This window comes from Sabethes cyaneus, chromosome 2 (genome assembly GCF_943734655.1).
Source record: "Sabethes cyaneus chromosome 2, idSabCyanKW18_F2, whole genome shotgun sequence".
Lineage (NCBI taxonomy): Eukaryota > Metazoa > Arthropoda > Insecta > Diptera > Culicidae > Sabethes > Sabethes cyaneus.
Genome location: NC_071354.1, coordinates 182,178,118 through 182,197,696, shown reverse-complemented (window position 1 = coordinate 182,197,696; position 19,579 = coordinate 182,178,118). Strand labels below are relative to the sequence as shown.

The following is a 19,579-nucleotide window of genomic DNA, read 5'->3' as shown; positions in this document are numbered from 1 at the left end:
TGTTGACAGTCGGCATTCTGCTGGAACCGTATAACAGTTTCCCTGCTACATTGAACGACAAATTGGTGCGGTAATTCATTTCAACACTTCCCCGCAATTTGCACGTTCAACACATTGAATAACCTTCTATGTGTATCTTTAGGTAACCCCTTTGTGAATGCATCAGCTGGTTGTTCTGCGCTGGGTATGTACTGAAGCTTTAGCCTGCCATCCTTGATTTGATCCCTGATGAACAGATACTTTATATCCAAGTGTTTTAACCGTTGGTGTGATCGGGGTTCCTCTGCTATGCTGATGCATGGTGTGCTGTCTTCCATTATTGTGAAAGGATTTATTGGTATCCCCAATTCATCCAGAAGCTTTGTTAACCACATACCTTCTTTTGTTGCTGCACACAAGGCAATCAGCTCAGCTTCACCTGTCCCGCTCAATCCGGTCTTGAACCATTTAGTATTTGTATCCAATGATGCCCCCACTGGCATACAATTGCTCATTCCATATCTCTTCAGCAGTTTCTCTACGTATTGAGATTGGAAAATCCCTAGCATCTGTTTTTCTAAGTCGCGATATATTTCCTTATCTAGGAAATGCTTAACTTTAAATAAATCTTCCATTTGGAATAACCTTCCAAGCTTTTTCTTAATCCATATTCTATCACCAATAACCTTGGCAATGAGCAAAATATCGTCGACATATGCATCCGAGAATGTCCATTTTGAATAGACAGTCTTTACACCTTTTGGAACACAGTTGACCACTGTCCAGATGTTATCTTGATGTAGCGAATCTATTTCTTCTTGAATAGCACGCTTCCATTCTTGCCGGTCTTCGAGTTCCTTTAGTTCTTCTATGCTTTGAGGTATCCCCTCTTTAGTCATAGTGGCTGTATATTCTTGATACCAGAACCGTCGTCTTTTATCTCTCTTTCTTCGTCGTAATGATTGTAGCTCTATATGATCATTTCGAAGATCATAATTCTCGACTTCCCCAACATTATCGAACCTGACAAAGTGCATGTAGTCATCTCTAAAGGTGTCAAAACAACGATAACCATCGTTTGTTTTCTGCTCTATGCTTCCACAAATGTTTAAATGCAGTAATACTAATATTCGGTTTCGTCTTGGCTGTTTCCAAAAATGAAATTTAAAAGCTGCATGCTTCCCTGCCAAACAACCGTTACATTTATTTGCTGCATTTATTGTTGACGTACAGTTGATTCCCTCAACCATTCGTTTCCTCTTTTGAACATCGATTTTCTTCATTTTCATCGACAATTGTTTGTAAGCTGACAGTTGTCGCATGTTTACTGCGCCATACTTCCGTAAACATCTAAATTTTGCCAATTCTAATGATCGTTTCGATCTTAGCTTTCTCAGCCTTTGGAATTTGAAAGCTGCCTGCTTCCCTACCAAACGTAGATCTGCTGTATCTCTCACTGAAGTATAGTTGATACCCTCAACCATTTCCTTCTTCCCTTTCGTTTTCTCCGACAATCGTACGTTTACTGCTCCATGCTTCCATAAACGTCTGAATTTGACCAATTCTAACAATCGTCTTAATCTTGGCTTTCTCAAGTTTTGAAATCTGAAAGCTGCCCGCTTCCTTATCAAAAATACATTCACTGTATATACTCCTGAAGTGTAGTTGATACCCTCAACCATTGCCTTCTTTTTGGTTTCCTCCGACAATCGTTCATTAGACAACGATAACAGTGTCAGGTTTACTGCTCTATGCTGCCGCAAATATCTGAATTTTACCAATTGGGTATTTTAGCGGTATTTAAATTCTCGCATATTATGATAATATATGATGTCACTGTAAAGTCACATGAAGACTTTTTTAAATTTGATGAGTGAAAGTAATAAAAAAAGCATTTTTTTCATTTAAAAATTTTTTTTTGGATAAGACGATATCTTATAAGTAAACCATTTTTCTTCTCAGCTCGCCTTAGACAACACAGTGGATAGATAAACTATGGTCATCAGCCGATATAGGTTTCATATGGGAGCTGTCAAAAGCTCGGTCAAAATGAAAAGCTCTATTAGAAAGATAGAAGAGAGGAAGAGAACTTCTGACATCATTTCAATCAATCGGCTTGGTGGATATCTGTCAAACAGCAAATCATTCTATTTTTGATTTTTATTAATTTTTTCATCAAATATTCACTTAATTAAAATAAAAAAAGAACTGTTAGATTCAGAAAACGACGAGCTATCAAATGAGTTAAAAAAAGCAACTTTTTTGGGAAAATTAAAATACCCAATTCTAATGGTTGCTTTGATTTTGGCTTTTTCATGCTTTGAAATTCGAAAACTACCCGCTTCCCCGCCAAACAACCATTACATTCATTTGCTATCTCTATCACTTCTGAAGTGCAGCTGATACCCTCAGCCATTCCCTTCGTGATTAGCATCTCTATTCCCGGATTTGTCAAGTGCGCTAGTCTTTTATGCCAAGTATTAAGACTCACTTGATATCTATCCAATGCTGAGCAGATTTCTTGTTTGTTCAATCCATTGACAAACTTCCCCGAAGTATCAACTTCGTTCTCGAAAATGACCTTTTCTTTCGTAAAAGTAACCCTTTTATTATCTTCACTCGATTTAATTATCGAAAGTGATGCACGCTTCGTAGCCCGAAGGTTTCCATTAACTTTTGCGGTTGTTTCTTTGATTGGTTTACGCAACTCCTCTTCTTCCGCCAGCGACTCGTCATTCGCTCTGTGGTCACATGCTCCTGAATCTGCTATGGCTCTGATTATTTTGCTACCCCTATTGATGTTCCTGTCAATTCTCATCACGTATGCTCTCTTGATTTCTGTCTTGTTCTGCAAACGTATTTCTTTTTCATTGTACTTTCGCAACAGTGGACAATTACTTTTATAGTGCCCAATCTCATTGCATACGAAACATCTGCTGGTTAACTTCTTAGACTTTAGTGCAAAGTTGTGACTTTTCTCTTCTTCGGGTTCATCAACTTCTGCGTCCAAGAATACCTGCTTTAATTCGGCGATTGTTTTCCTACAGAGCTCTTCATGAGATTGAATCATTAGTGACCCCTTGATAAATTTGTACTTCGTCGGTATAGCAATTAGCAGGGCATGCACCTTCTCTGCATGCGAGATATTGGCACCCATACAATCCAGCTCCCTTAGCACTAAATCGTACTCTTCAAATATCTTTTCAAGTGTCTGCAGATTCTTATACTTTATGCCGAAAAGTCGATCTCGCATATTTACTACTGCGGCTGTACCGGCTTTCTGGTACGACTTTACAAGAACGTCCATGACTTCCTTTGCATATTCCAGACCGATGACCTTGTTCAACACTTCGTTGTTGATCAGCATAATAATTTCATCCATGGCTTCAATGTCTTGGAATAATCGCTTCTGCAGCTTTTTCTTTCTTGCTGCCTCCTGCTCAGGAGTAGCTCCCTCTACTGGTTTATAGAACGTTTCCTCCATCGGCGTACGCAGCAGTGTGTGTATCAGCTGCATTTTTGCCAGACGATGCTCCACACGCCACTTCCAGACTGGAAAGGTGGCTCGCTTGCCATCGAAGATTGTTACCCGATCGAAGCCTCGTACTGCAGTCAACGGCAATGTGAACTCGAGAGTGCCCCTCTTGTAGCCACCGTTCCGTCGACCGCTGCTGCCATTGCTCCTATCCGCCATGTTGGCCGAATCGAAGTATGCCGAGAATCACCGGGTTAACCACCTAAAGTATCACGTACAGTATAGTATTGCTGCTTGGGTCAAAAGATGTAAAGTCCCGTAAGTAAATTATACTCTGGAACCATTAACCATGGGTGGGATTAACCACCGAAAATACACGTTCAGCAGTTTTGCTGTAACAGGATCAAAGGGTCTGACGTCCCGCGAGTAAAGTGAACTCAGGAATTATCCGGTTAACCACCGAAAATATCACGTCCAAAGTGTCCGATGTCCCACGAGTAAATCGTACTCAGGAATTATCCGGTTAACCACCGAAAATATCACGTCCAGTGTCCGATGTCCTACGAGTAAATCGAACTCGGGAACCATCCGGTTAACTACCGACAATATCACGTTCTGCAGTTTTGCTGCAGTCGAATCAAAAGATGTGACGTCCCGCAAGTAAAATGAATTCGGGGACCATCCGGTTAACCATCGAAAATATCACGTTCAGCAGCAGTACTGCACCAGGGTCAAAAAACCTGAAGTCCCGCAAGTAAATTGAGCACGGGAACTATCCAGATTGAACCTCTTTCACTGGTTGGCTGCTTTTCCGTCAGTTGCCGCTAGGTGCGCCGGTATCTCCAGTTAACGACTGGGTGTGTGGATTCCCAGTTTACTACTGGGTGTGTGGATTCCCAGTTTACTACTGGGTGTGTGGATTCCCAGTTTACTACTGGATTCGTTGACTGCCAGTTACCTACTGGGTCTGCTCTACCAGCTGACTACTGGTTAGCTTTTTAAATAAAGGAATTTCTTCCTAGGATTAGTAACCCTAATCCACAAAAACTCTAGTCTCCACTAGATGATCTTGAGGTTGGCTGGGCCTATAACCTGTTGGACCTTGGTAGATTAATAGAAACACTACTATTTATCTAGCCTGAGTAAAAGGTAAAGTTTATTGGTAACATGTATCGAGGTCATGATTCTTGGTTACATTATAATAGCGATTGATATGGAAACAATACTTATAATTCTATAAACACATGATCCTACAATAGTGAGTTGTTTATGACAGCTGGCGTCGTCTGACAGCTGGAGTCGTTTGACAGCTGACGTTATGTTGACAGTCGGCATTCTGCTGGAACCGTATAACAGTTTCCCTGCTACATTGAACGACAAATTGGTGCGGTAATTCATTTCAACAACCTTGATCGTGACATCGTGCTAATCATACAAAAACATTTAAAAAAAATTGCTTTAAAATACGAACGTGATTGCTTTGTCGTATACGATTAAACAAGTGTCTAAAAATTGTTTGGACCGAGGGGCAAGACACTGTTGAAAATATATTACTTTTCCCTATGGAAATATTTTTCCAACCTTAATATATTGACCTTTCCCACCCATAATATAACCTAAAGCCCTATAAAGTTACATTTATTTATACATTTATAGGGTTTTAATAGGGCCTAATATATTAATATTATGATAATATTATGAAGTGTCTTGCCCCTCGGTTTGGACAAAGAAAGATAAACTACACTTTATTCACTATGAAATTTCGGCAAACCGGCGTTCATTTTATACTGAATTTCGTTCCGTTTCTTCTGATAGAACGGTAATTCTTCTTCTTCAGCAGCATAGAGCCGGGTTGGCTCGTGCTGTTTCAAGCACTCGTCTCCATTCAACTCGGTATTGGGCCACTCGTCGCCAATTTCCTAGTCGTCTCAGAAGTCGCAAATAGCTTTCGACCTGGTCGAGCCATCGTGCACGTTGGGCCCCCCTGTTCCTGGTGCCGGTGGGGTTGTTGAAGAGGACTATTTTCGCCGCACTGTCGTCCGGCATCCTTACGACGTGTCCGGCCCACCGTAGCCTGCTAACTTTCGCTAGATGTACGATGGGAGTCTCCCCAAGCAGTGCCTGCAGCTCGCGATTCATACGCCTCCGCCACTCTCCGCTTTCAGTTTGTACTCCACCAAATATCGTCCGCAGCACTTCCGCTCAAACACGGCAAGGGCGCGTATGTCCTCCGTAAGCAGCGTCACGGCTTCAAGTCCATATAGAACAACCGGTCTAATAATGGTTTTGTACATTGTTAGCTTCGTGCGGCGGCGTATGCTTCCTGATCGTAGCGTTCTACGAAGGGCAAAGTAGGCCCGATTTCCCGCTTGGATGCGCCGCTGGATCTCCTTACTAGTGTTGTTGTCCGCGGTCACCAGCGATCCCAAATACACGAACTCCTCTACCACTTCTAGTTCGTCGCCGTCAACGGTTACCGTCCGTGGGAGGCGCGCTTTTGTTTCCTTTGAGCCTCTTCCTTTCATGTATTTGGTCTTCGACGCATTTATTTTTAGCCCAATTCTCCTAGACTCCGCTTTCAGTCTGGCGTAGATTGCCTCCGCCGTCGCAAAATACCTGGCAATGATATCGAAGTCATCTGCAAAGCCTAGAAGTTGGCTACTCTTGGTAAAAATCGTGCCTCTCGTTTCGATGCCCGCTCGTCGGATCAGAACGGTAATTGCTAGGTTTATTTACTTTGCTCGATTGGTTCCAATAATGAAACAGCGATGATGACACAATTTGACATTTTATCTGTCAAAAGCTAAAAATCACTCTTTTTACGACCGTTCAGAAATACGACTGTTTCAAGCGGCGTGTCCAGTAAAAGGGAATGCGCGCACAATATCAACAAAAAAACTATTGTAGACACAATGTTTCTACTACAAAATTTATTGCATTTTTTTTCTATAGGAAACCAGTAGAATCAATATATATAGAATGCCAGTGTCGCTGTTTTTCTACAGGACTTATTGTGGTAAACATGATGCTAACAATCTGTATCAAGTCTGTGAATCGGGAACTTCATTGTCAAAGTTGCTCATTGTTATTTATCTGTTCTTCATCTGTGCGCTGGTTGGTGCTGTCATCAGTGCGCTCATCGCTGTGTTTTCATGCCAATGAAATGTTTTTAAACGTTCTTTTTCTTTTCGTCCGGATGAATTGAATCCTACAACTGCGTCCTTTTGCATCGATTTTTTTCAGAAATTTGAAGCAAGCGAAGTTTCCATTCATATTACTTGGCAACCATATTTGAAATGTCAAACCGGTTGTCAAAGTTTGACAATGAGATTCCTCTTTTGATGAATCTCAGGCACACACACATATGCATATATAACGTAAATACATTATCTGAACATGTGTGATGCTTACCACGCGCACCGCAGCGACACTGGCATTCTATATATATTGATTATACTAGGAAACCACGTAACAACTGCAGCTGAATTGGAAAGGCAATTGCTGTTTACTTGTTTAAGCCTAGTATCGACCTGAAAAGAAATGAGCAAAAAGATAGGCCAAGAAATGCTAAAGAAAAGATTTTCCGTTCGCGATTTCTTTACCAGTATGCACCTCACAAGAAATATTGTTTTACTTTCAGATGGCGCAGTTTTACATGCAAGTGAATTGAAACGTCACTTTTCCGTACGGAATAATATCCGGCGCAATTATTACCACAAGAAAAAATGACAGATAATTGCTTGCCTTGCAGTTGTCAAAATTTCTTCGATAAATAGCAGGATTTTTTCTTGAGCTGTTTTCTTTTCAGCTGGATACTAGGCTTTATTTGAGGCAATCAAAGCTGCATAAAGTACGTTTGAACAATCGATTTACGGAAAACAGAATAAAACATATTGTTGTTGCAGTTGAAACCCGTAATAATCGACGTGCGACATTCGGTATTATTCTTGTTCTGCGTATCGCAACTACGTCGCACATGATGCGCTGTGTTCACACATTGATGCGCTATACAGCGCACCACCTGCGACGTAGTTGCGACACACAGAACAAGACTAAAACCGAATGTCGCCCGTCAATTATTATGGTTTTCAACTGCAACAGCAATATATACGTTTAGCTCACCCACAGCCAAGCGTTTTTTGCCTGCGGCGATTTTAAGCTGCCAAAAAATTGTGCAGCGCGTTTTGTTACCAATGAGACTGACAATAATCAATGATAATCTTTAGTAATATTTGGTGATGATGATAAATTTTTAGTAATCACAAGAGATTATCAAAAATTAATTATTATCAGAGGTAATCAGAAGTAATCAAAAAAACTTTTTTCAAAGGTGCGTTACCCCATAAAAAGTTTGACAAATGGCATTTTACGCGTCTACCGACAAAATAGGGTGCCTAAGACATCAACCTACTAATCAACCTACATCGTTGGGTTTCGTAGGTAGGTTCATTTCGTCACCCGACTTATTGGCGAATTTAATCTGTTTTCGTAGGGTATCAATTAAATCGGTCAAAGAGTCGGTTTAGTTTGCAAGGATTAGTTTGTCAATTAAGTGCATCGATCAATCATCAAACGGGGTCGGTTTTCGTCGCCCGACTCGCCACCCAATTTATTGGTGAATTTAATCTGTTTTCGTAGGGTATCAATTAAATCGGTCAAAGAGTCGGTTTAGTTTGCAAGGATTAGTTTGTCAATTAAGTGCATCGATCAATCATCAAACGGGGTCGGTTTTCGTCGCCCGACCCGCCACCCAATTTATTGATGAATTTAATCTGTTTTCATAGGGTATCGATTAAATCGGTGAAAGAGTCGGTTTAGATTGCAAGGATTAGTTTGTCAATTAAGTGCACCGATCAATCATCAAACGGGATCGGTTTTCGTCACCCAACCCGTAACCCGATTTATTGGCGAATTTAATCTGTTATCGTGAGGTCTCTATTAAATCGGTCGAAAAATCGATTGAGCCTGTATAGAAATACCTGTATATACCTGTTGACAAATCTGAGTATCGAGAAAATGGCGCTACGGGATGATGTTTGTGGAGTTTGCATCAATAGTTGGTAATTTTACAATGTTCGAGTGTAATTATTTAGTCAACAATTTTAACAAAGTGTTTTCGTAGGTACGAGCGGTTTGAATTGTGCTTTATTTGCAATTGACAGTGACGGTGCCATTGGAGGCCATTGCATAGCAAAGGATAAAACACAGATTGCAAACTTATCAAGGAAGCAGCTGCCGAACCTGGGTCTAACCCAGGTTTAGCTGATCTGATTCCGGCAGGGCAGTATTACCGATACAACGATCACTGGCACTTTCTTACCCAGCGGGTAATTTTCCTAGTTGCGCTTACAGTCTACTTAAAAAAGGAGGTTCTTGTGAGCAGAGATGCAGCGGAAATTTTGGGAAGTATGTTTCGGATGTGCAATAAATTCTAGAATTATATATAACATAGTTCATTGATTTCAGTGAAAACCAATCAAGTCGATGGCTTTCATTTGGATATTGAAAATTATCCTGTGGGCGTTCTTCATATGGCGCCCGAACTGGTAAAAGTTTTGTTGCTACTGAAGCGGCCGAGGAGCCATAAGGTATTACAATTACAAATTTTAACAGTGAAGCAATAATAAAGATCTGAGTTTCAGGATAAAGAAAAATCTACCTGCTAAAGCCATTACACGAGGAGATACGGCTTGAACGGAACCGCAGTGGCAAGAAAGCAGGGACTGAGAGAGCAGAGACTTCTGTAATAATTTTTTAAATAAAAGATAAAAGAACAACGAGAGTGTGATTTCCGATCGACTAGTTCTGAACGAAATGGGTTGATTAATCGGGATATAAAATTGATCAACACAGACGAAATAGGTGGATTAATAGGTGCATAATATTGTGTATCCATCAGCACTAAATTGGGTATTTTAATTTCCCCAAAAAAGTGGATTTTTTCACCTTATTTGATAGCTCGTCGTTTTCTGCATCTAACAGTTCTTTTTTTATTTCAACTAGGTCAATATTTAATGAAAAAATTAATAAAAATCAAAAATAGAATGATTTGCTGTTTGACAGATATCAACCAAGCTGATTGATTGAAATGATGTCAGAAGTTCTCTCCCTCCCTTCTATCTTTCTGATAGAGCTTTTCATTTTGACCGAGCTTTTGACAGCTCCCGTATGAAACCTGTATCGTCCGATGACCATAGTTTATCTATTCACTGTGTTGTCTGAGGTGAGCTGAGAAGAAAAGTGGGTTACTTTTCAGCTATCGTCTTATCCCAAAAAAAAAATTTTAAATTAAAAAAATGCTATTTTTATTACATTCACTCGTCAAATTTGAAAAAGTCTTCATGTGACGATACAGTGACATCATATGTTACCATAATATGTGAAAATTTATATACCGCTAAAATACCCAATTGGACTTCCGAAAAAACGACAAACGATTTTTCTTCCTTACCGCACATTAAACCTAATGTCGGAAGTAGTGCGCTGTATAGCAAATGAGACGCGCTATACAGCGCACTACTTCTTAATACACTAGGATTAATGTACGGTATGAAAGAAAAATCGTTTGCCGTTTTTTCGGAAGTCCAATTTAGTGCTGGATGCACAATATTATGCACCTATTAATCCGCCTATTTCGTCTGTGTTGGTCAATTTTATATCTCGATTAATCAACCTATTTCGTTTAATTCCGTAGGTTGCAAAATTTTTTGCATCGATTAATCCGCCTATCAAGTTTGATTTACTTATTTCGTCATCCGATTCCTCCTCCGATTTGGTAGGGACCTCAATTGCATACACCTATTATTCCACCTATTTCGTCGGGTTGCGTAGGTTGCATAACATTGTGCCTCAATTCATCCGCCTATTTAGTTTGATTTACTTACTTCGTCATCCGATTCCTCCTCCGATTTGATCGATTTTAGTATGGAGCCCAATTGAATACATCTATTAATCCACCTATTTCGTCTAGATCCGTAGGTTGCATAACTTTCTGCCTCGATTCACTCGCCTATTTAGTTTGATTTACTTATTTCGTCTTCCGATTCCTCCCCCGATTTGGTCGGTATTAGTAGGGAGCCCAATTGCATGCACCAATCAATCCACGTATTTCGTCTGTATGGATAAATTTTATCTCCCGATTAACCAGCCGATTTCGTATGGTTCCGTAGGTCGGCTCTAATTCATCACCCTACTAAACAACCAACTTAGTCGGTTCTAGTCGATCGATTTTGTATACCTGAGAATCGGTATATTCCCCTGTAAAACTCCAATAAGCGTAGGCTGGTAAATGTTGCAAAAATCGGCCGATCCGTAGGAAGCAAAATAGGGCGATTCACCCTACGCGAACCTACTAAATAGGGGGAAAAGTAGGAGGGATTTTTTATGGGGTAGTAATCACTGCTGGAAGCCCCTTGACAAAACCCCATTTTCTGCAGAATTACGTAATCTTCAGATGGGTCATTCAATTTAAAAACTGTTATATTATTACAATTGCTCAATTTTGGGCATAGTTGCGTTACGATTTTGACACTACTGACATTTATGCTTTTCACCCAGAGTCGCCTGTATTTTCTCACATAAATTTGATACATAAAAACTCCCGAGGAGCCTCTGTCTGTGTAGAACAGAAAATTCCTATTACTTTTTCCATTACGGTTATAACGAGACAAAAACGTCGCAAAAACATTGTAAATCCCGAATAAACTGTGCGCTAATGTTAATTGTTATCAACTCGTGATAAAAGTTAGTGTGAAGCGACATTTTCAAAATGGATTTTGCTGATTTTGGCGAAAGTGATGATTGTAATTGTTTTGAAGGGAGCAGCGGATCGATAGAAAGGATTGATCATTATCATCATCATATTAAAGTTGTGCAAAATAGTGTGTTTTTTGTGTAATATAAAGTGAAACGAAATTTTACTCCTGTTAATGCAAACTTACAAAACTGTGCAAAATGGATTTTCTGGAATCTGGTGTTGGTTGAAGAAAATCTAAGCAGACATGGAAAAACAAAATGTAGTACATAGAAAATGACAATTGTGTGTTAGTGGAAGATAAAGTGTACATTTTGGAACGAATTGCTCCAAGAATCGCTAAAAACTAACTCAAGTTTAATAACCTAAAAAACATTTTAAGAACAACTGGGCATAAAATTTACTGTAAATTACTATTAGCTCGAAGTGAAAATATGCTGGCAAACAGCAGTCGTCGAGATGGCGGCACCGATTAAGCCGTGAGGGTTCTTGTCGAAACTTTGAAATTGTTGTAAGTGTCATCTAGTAGAAACCGCGGCGAAACTGAATGTTTCGTGACGTCATCGGATGCATGCAAATTTGAAACTAACGTACAGCAGGTAAATATTGTCATTAGTAAATATTTAAATTGAAACAATATTTTTGTGAGAGTTTGAGAAGCGAATGACTAAAATTGGCTATTTTAATGTTTCAATGTAAAGAATATAATAATTGGACGCATCATGGCAAACTTCTAGCAATCTTGCATTTCACAACTTTTAAAAATGTTTAAATTTGACCTGGAAATTTAATTTATTCTTGACTGTTTTTGATAATATTTTAGAGTTTGAACTTAAAATCGTAACAATTACCAACAATTCAGTCATGACTATACTAGTGCTCATTTTTAGCGAACTTTACACTGAAAAACAAAATCATTAATCATTAATGAATTCTGTATCAGAAGGTAAAATAACAGAATCGTGATCAAAATAACATGAAAGGTAGTAGGATCAAGTTGACTAAAAATATATTGCTTGTATCAGGATTATGGTAAATTTAAATGATTTTTTCATTTTTCATTTTTGCATTAGATGTAGTTAGCTTGCTTTCAATATTAATTTTTATAATGCACTAATGAAAACCGTTGAGTTTTCTTTAGTTCAAAGCTTTCATCGAAAAAGTATAAAGGTTTGTGTTTAGGACACAAATTAGGACCCACGCGCTTGGTTGGCGTAGAACTACAAATATAGATACGAATTATAAATACTGGACACTGTTTACAGAGTTAAACCACCAGTCACAGCCACACATTCTTTGGTGATTGGCAGCGATATCGCATTTTGAAGATTTTCGCGTGACGTTGAAAGTTGCATTAAAAGTTTATCAACATACACATTTTACAAAGCGGCCTTCGCCAAAAATCCGCTTTTGATTACAAATAAAACGCTAAATAGCAATTAAAACTGATAAACGAATAAAATATAAGCGCTTCACTGTTACGCTAGTAACTGGTGGAAATATTGTACCGGGTTTGAACTTTGTATATTAACTTTTTTTTCACAGATTTTGTTAAAAATTCATCGCTAAGTGTAAGAGGTTACTTTGCTACTCTTGCCCAAATAAAAACTTTGCTGCTATATAACAACACTGAAACGAATCTAGCTCTTATAGGTTTTAATGTGTTATAACTGTTTTCATAAAAATGTAGGCAATATACTAGTTTTTATTCCATCAACATCATAACCACTGGTTATCCAATTGAACGTAATTAGGCCGAAAAAATGGGAGCAATCGCTTACGCGTATCCGCTAACGATGATGGTTTGGAAAACTCACAATTATATTCACGTTTACTTATTCTACTTATTGTTCGGGGCAGTGCTAATAGTTTACTCCAATCATACTTAACAGAAAGCAAGTGGTAATGATCGATAAAAATATCAGCTCGGAAAGATCTATTAGCTATGGTGTCCCACAGGGGTCAATATTAGGACCACTGCTTTTCATTATTTACATAAATGATATGTTTGATCTTCCATTGAAGGGCAAGCTTCAGTTGTATGCAGATGATGCAGTCGCTGTATATGATGCAGATAATGTCGAAGACTTAAATTATGATATGCAACACGATTTGAATATCATGAGCAGTTGGTTTTTCAATAATGGTTTGACAGTGAATGCCAAGAAAACCAAGTACATCATTTTCTCCAGTACGGATAGGTTCAAAGATACAAATAATGGGCTTTGGATAAACAATGAAAATTTTGAAATAGTTTCATCAACTGTATTTCGGTCTGACAATTCAGCAGAATTTGAAGTGGAACAAGCATATCGATAATATCCACAAAAAATTAAGTAAATTCTTAGGACTATTAAGACGTTCCAGCTACATGATACCCTTGCAAGGAAGAAAAAACTTGTTTACGCACATGTTAACTCCCAAATCACTTATCTAAACATAATTTGGCAGAATGCCCCTTGTTATGTTATTAGTAAAATAACAGTAACTCTGAACAAGTTCATGAGAACTATTTTTTGGGAGCAATATACTCATCTCAATGGCAGAACGGTAGACCTTTACAAAAAAAACTATATATTGAATTTTAACCAAATCAAATTCTATGAAGCTGTCCTTTTTGTTTATAAAATGAAAAACAACTTAATAAAGCATAATTTTCAATTATACACTGGAGATGAACTGCACAGATACCCCACACGATCATCAAATAACCTACGCTTAGGTGTTCCGAGAACAAATTATATGAGATTAGGGTGTATGTATACGGCTGGGACGAATTTTAATAATTTGCCATCAAGAATAAAAAATATCCTTCCCATATATCGATTCAAAAAAGTATTAAAAAGCTATGTATTTAATAATATCTAAAACAATAATATGCATTGTCACTTGAATATGCACTAAAAACGTAAAAGAAAGACCTCGTTATCAGTCTTTAGTGACTGCCGGAGGTCTATAAAAAAGAGATGGATGCATTAGAAAGGGAATAATAATAAGTTTATAAAATTAAAATGAAAAATTGTACAACTAAATTTAAGAAATACTGTACGCTATGATTTTAAAGGGGTTTTTACGCCTGAGATGGGATCGTAAATGTTACACAAAATTCCTTTCCAACTTGGCTTTTCCCCTTCTATACATATATAAATAAATAAATTATAAAATTAAATTAAAAAAAATTCTAAAAAAACTGCTGTTAATATTGCTAATTGCAAGGAAGATTGTCCAATCAATAAGTGTGCAATCGCTCATAAAACTGCTATTTTGGCTTATATCGTTTCGGTCTCTTCGGCGCACTTATTGCTTGGAATGTGACGAAAAAGTGCGCCGAAATTCAGCTTTAATTGTAGAACGCAGTATTGTGCAATTTAGCAATGCGCAGTTCTGACGTCAGGGCAAAGGGATGAACTGTCCTGTATGTTAGTCAACATCGCTATTAGAGGCGTGATCCGGCGAGCGAGCGTCGAGACGAGAAAAACGATCTTCGGTAAAAGTAACCAACTCTTAGCCTTCGCAGACGACCTCAACATCATTACTAGAAACTTTGGGACGGCGGATTCACTCTCTGTCAGACTAAAAATGAAAATCAAATGCATTTGATTATTTAAGAGCTTTGTAGTTGGAGCATGACCCAACTAGCGAACACCCAACAAACGAACAGCCTAATTAACGAGCTCTCAATGCGCGACTCATGACTGTACATGGTACGAACGGCTCTAGAAAAAAGCGACTATAACTTTGCTTATGGAAGACACGTGGTGGTGAAAGTTGGAAAACTACGGTGGGCCGACTACGTTGCAAGGATGCCGGATGACTGTGCAGTGAAATCTGTTGTCTTCAAGAACCCAGGACCAGGCAAAGAGGGGCCCAACGTGCTAGATGTTTCGACCAAGGTAAAGCCGACTTGCGTGTGTCGAGACGCTCAACGAATTGACGACTACTGTGTTACCTAACTCACTGCGAATATGCGTTGTGTTCGCGAGATCGTGTTGACTCGAAAGGTTTCGAAAAATATCGCCCTTGTATCGAAAATATCGTTAATTTTGATCACTAAAAATAACGTACTTAAACGTTATATTTCAAGTGCCAGTGGTACGCAATAATTTTATTGTTTGTTTATTTGTTTATTTGTTTATTTGTAAAAATCAACTGACATGGATTGTCTTATTGAATATTTCTGGTCGGTTTATAAAAAGCTAACATTATACAATTTTTGAGCGAACTTATGTGATGGTTCATTAAATTCAAATAAACTTTCCACAATAGAAAAAGTCCGGATGCAGGCAGTTATTGGCTCATAGGATCCAAAGGTGGTCCGATGGAATCTCGGTTGCAATAGCTCGGTTGAGCGCAGGGCACGTTGCGATGCACGAAAGTTGATGAGAGACAGGATGCTCGTGAAACTGAATTGTTATATGTGCGACTTTTTACAAGTTAAATGCAATAACAAAAGCACAACTTACAAAAAATCGTTCTTTATCGATATTAGCTGCATATGCGTTATAAATGAATAAAACGGCAGATTACCTTTTTGTTGCAATAACACGTATATTCGCAGTAGGTCAGGTAAAACAGTAGTAGCCCAGGGCCGAGTATAATAGAGAGGAATTCTTGTTATTTCCTTACTCATTGTGCTAAAAGTGCAACTTTTTGACGTAGAACTACGTGTTACGGCAAGGTTTGAGATAGGGTGTCATTTCAAAAAATCGAAAAATGCGAGCGTCACGTAAAAATGAATGATTTTGAGCACTAATAAATTAGCGGTTTTCAGATAGATTTTCAATATTTTTACACCAATCGATCTAAAAATCTTCTACGCATCTACACCAATAATGAAACCTATTGATTTTAAAGTAAGTAGTATTGACAAATTGAAAATAATGAAGCATTGTCCAACTGGAAATCCTTATTTCGTGATAGGTTGGAAAAGAAGTCATCATAGTTTTAACGTGATTTTAGAAAAAAAGTGACAAAATCTCCTTGTCCCAACAGGTTGAAGATTCCTCACGGCGATCTAAAAAAACAAAACCTTTGGCAGCCGGCTGGCTGAGTACAGAAACTGTGCCAGAAACACGGTAGATTATTCAAATGCGCTTCAGACTAAGGTGGACGGTTATACTAACGCGATTGGTCAAGGCGACGATGGATCGAGCACTGTGTGTTGTTCGAGTATCACGGGCAGTCTCGAGTCCCTTTGAATCTCGAAGAAAGTTACGGCAAGATGATGAGCTTTCATGTTTACTGTTCAACATTGCTTTGGAGGGTGTGATAAGAAGAGCGAGGATAGACACGAGTGGCACGATATTCACGAACTCCGTCCAGCTTCTTGGTTTCGCTGACGACGTTGACATCATTACGCGTATCTTTGAGAGGATGGCGGAAACGTACATCGGACTGAAAGCTGAAGCCAAACGGATTGGACTTGTCATTAATGTATCGAAAACAAAATACATGAAAAGAAGAGGTTCTAGAGAAGTGAATCCCCGGATTCATTCAGACGGTGATGAAATCGAGGTGGTAGAAGAGTTCGTGAATCTGGGCTCACTGATTACCGCAGACAACGACACCAGCAGAGACATACAAAGACGCATTATGGCAGGAAATCGTGCCTACTTTGAACTCCGTAGGACGCTGCGCCACCGCACGAAGTTAACAATCTACAAGACACTGATTAGACCGGTAGTCCTTTACGGCCATGAGAGATGAACTATGCTCGTGGAGGACCAACGTGCCCTTAGTGTTTCCGAACGGAAGGTGTTGCGCACCATCTACGGCGGAGTGCAGATGGAAGACGGAATGTGGAGGAGGCGAACGAACCATGAATTGCATCAGTTGCTTAGGGAACCACCCATCGCTCGCACCGCAAAAATCAGTCGACTGCAATGGGCTGGGCACGTCGTGAGGATGTCGGACGACAGCCCGGTTAAAATAGTTCTCAATAACGATCAGACTGGAACGAAACGGCGGGGCGCGCAGCGAGCAACATGGATCGATCAAGTGGAAGGCGACCTGCGGACCCTACGCAGCTTATGTAGCTGGCGAATCGCGGCCATGAACCAAGTGGAATGGAGACGACTTTTTTGTACAGCAGAGGAAACCACGACCTGGAGCTGATTAAGTCAAGTTTCGAAAAACTGATGAGAATAGATTTGCTAATTGCAACTGCGACTCGGCTACATTGTCATTGTAACGAACACGATGAGGGATTCCAGTTGGCTGCTTCCTACTATCACGTAAGAACAGAACGACTTGGGATCACGCGTTAACTTTCCTTCCATACGATGAATATAGCAGCGAAAGCAATGTACATGCAGAGTTATATTCGCTCTCTATTGTACGCAATGCAACTTTACGCTGTTCATCTTTCGACCGAAAATATTGTTTCCTAGTCTTGTGAAGACGATTTCGTTGATACTGCAGCTCACTATTCCACCAAGGTTGCCTTCTACCACAAGAACGACGAAGTTTTTTCAGCGACAACAATTCACGAAATACGGCAAACATTTGCTCGTACAAGCGAGACACAGCTTCGCAATGCTACGCGCTACGCAATGGTGATGTAGGACGTAGGGTAACCAACGTATTTTGGACCCCATCAGTAGCTGTATATAATTTGGACAGTTACAGCAAAATCAAATGCAAGTGTCCAAATTATGTACAGCTGCTGATGGGGTCCAAAATAGGTTGGTTACCCTAATATTCAGTTTTAGTCCAGTGTTCATAATTCTGTACTTTGTATCAATAGTTATCTGATGCGGCCTAATACCAAGAATTTTCAGTTTTGTCTTAGGCTTTGATCGACCGAATCTTCGCGGAGTGTTGTTACATTATGAATTGCACTGACGAAAGTCATCGTACCAAAAATTGGTCAACCACTGTGATTTTACCGATCAACCATGACATGATACATAAAGTCGCCGATCGCAATCTCTTACGGAAATTCACCACGCACAAGCATGTCAAACGATCGTAAAACCTCTCTGGAGCAGTTATCGCTCTCTCTGGCTCTCTTTCAGCCGTGTTAACATAGAACGAATTGCAAGCGACTAGAAGTGAAGTGTCTCATTCTCATCTATCGACCGGTGCAATCAAGTCAAAAGAAATTGCCACGTTGTTACGTTAGTCAAGTGTAAAAGGAAAATCAGGTAACTGAAGTCTACAATCCACGTACAAAAGTGCTTTCAATTGAAACGGCAGAACGCCAAAGAAAATTCAGCGGAGGTGGAAATTTGGATACTCGCACCGCATGGTCGTTCAAGGTAATTGTTTTCGGCCGCCATTGAATTGCCATAGAATAATCGGCATTGTTATCCCACCAGACAAAATCTCACTATTATACCTGCACTGTGTGCGAACAGAGAAGCACACCGATTAACGATAAAGAAAGGCCTTCCGAGGAGGTGAAATGAGTGCAAAATATGTAACTCGTATGTCAGGGCCTTTTCCTTGCAGTGTTAAACTAGACGGTGGACGCCACCATACTTCGCGTAGCAGCGTGAATCGAAGAGGTCGATCGTTGATTAGCCTGAGGGAGGCAGGGTTGAGACACTCCAACGTGAGCGCAATCGAGCGGGCACACTAGCTGCAAGTACCACTGCAGTACACCAGAAGGCCATCTGCACGATCAACACGGTACCTTGATAACGAGCGCTCTCGCATGCTGAGATGCGTGTAGCGGTGCAAAGCAACTGTAGGAATACTTGCAGGACTTGGTGCAACGTTGCATCGATGCACCCAGTATTTAAGGTCGGTATGCAGCAGTCGACGTGTGTGACCTCGAAGGTGATAATGTGTCAGATTAGCTTTATGAAAAGTAGTTTTTAAAATAATATGAAAATGTTCACATACAGCCTTACTATCTGTTCTTTAATTTATCGGCTGCTCAGGCCTTTCAGCCGGCAAGTTTAAGAACCTCTACCTGAAGGACACGAACACCCGAGGATCTGTTAATTGAATTGAAATACGACAAACATGAAAGTACCATTTGTTTTATCATTGAGCATTGATTCCTTATAGCGTTTTGACCAGTCCCGATACAAAATAACAGAATACTGTTACAATGTTCATGCGAAACTACTTCAATTCAGTGGTTTGACCAACCAACGAGCTCAGTGAAAAAATAGAAAAGGATTAAACAAGGATGTCCACTAAGCCTCCAGTTGTTTATTCTCATGCTCCACCACGTTTTATTGACTTTGCAGCAATTCCTCCCAGACCTAAAACTAGGAAGCGTGTGGGGCGCTATATCTGCATATTAGCGTTTATAGGAGGAAATGCTTATCAACTTAGGGACTATATTGGCTCATTTTATCCCTGATTTTTATTTTCAGGTATAGGTTATAAGTTCAAGTTGAGCGTAGTTTTCGCAATTT

The 19,579-nt window shown here is 39.6% G+C and overlaps 2 protein-coding genes across 2 annotated transcripts in view; one reads left to right on the top strand and one right to left on the bottom strand.

The window, feature by feature from the left end:
- The window catches only part of LOC128737532 (acireductone dioxygenase), a 389,037-nt gene that overhangs the window by 11,422 nt on the left and 358,036 nt on the right, over positions 1 to 19,579 (bottom strand). The gene's annotated exons all lie outside the window — the stretch shown is intronic.
- Positions 11,092 to 19,579, top strand: part of LOC128737516 (PHD finger protein rhinoceros) — a 43,227-nt gene continuing 34,739 nt past the window's right edge. Inside the window, exon 1 of the mRNA XM_053832173.1 lies at positions 11,092 to 11,806. The gene's annotated coding sequence lies outside the window, so the exon portion shown is untranslated. The remainder of the gene's footprint in view (positions 11,807 to 19,579) is intronic.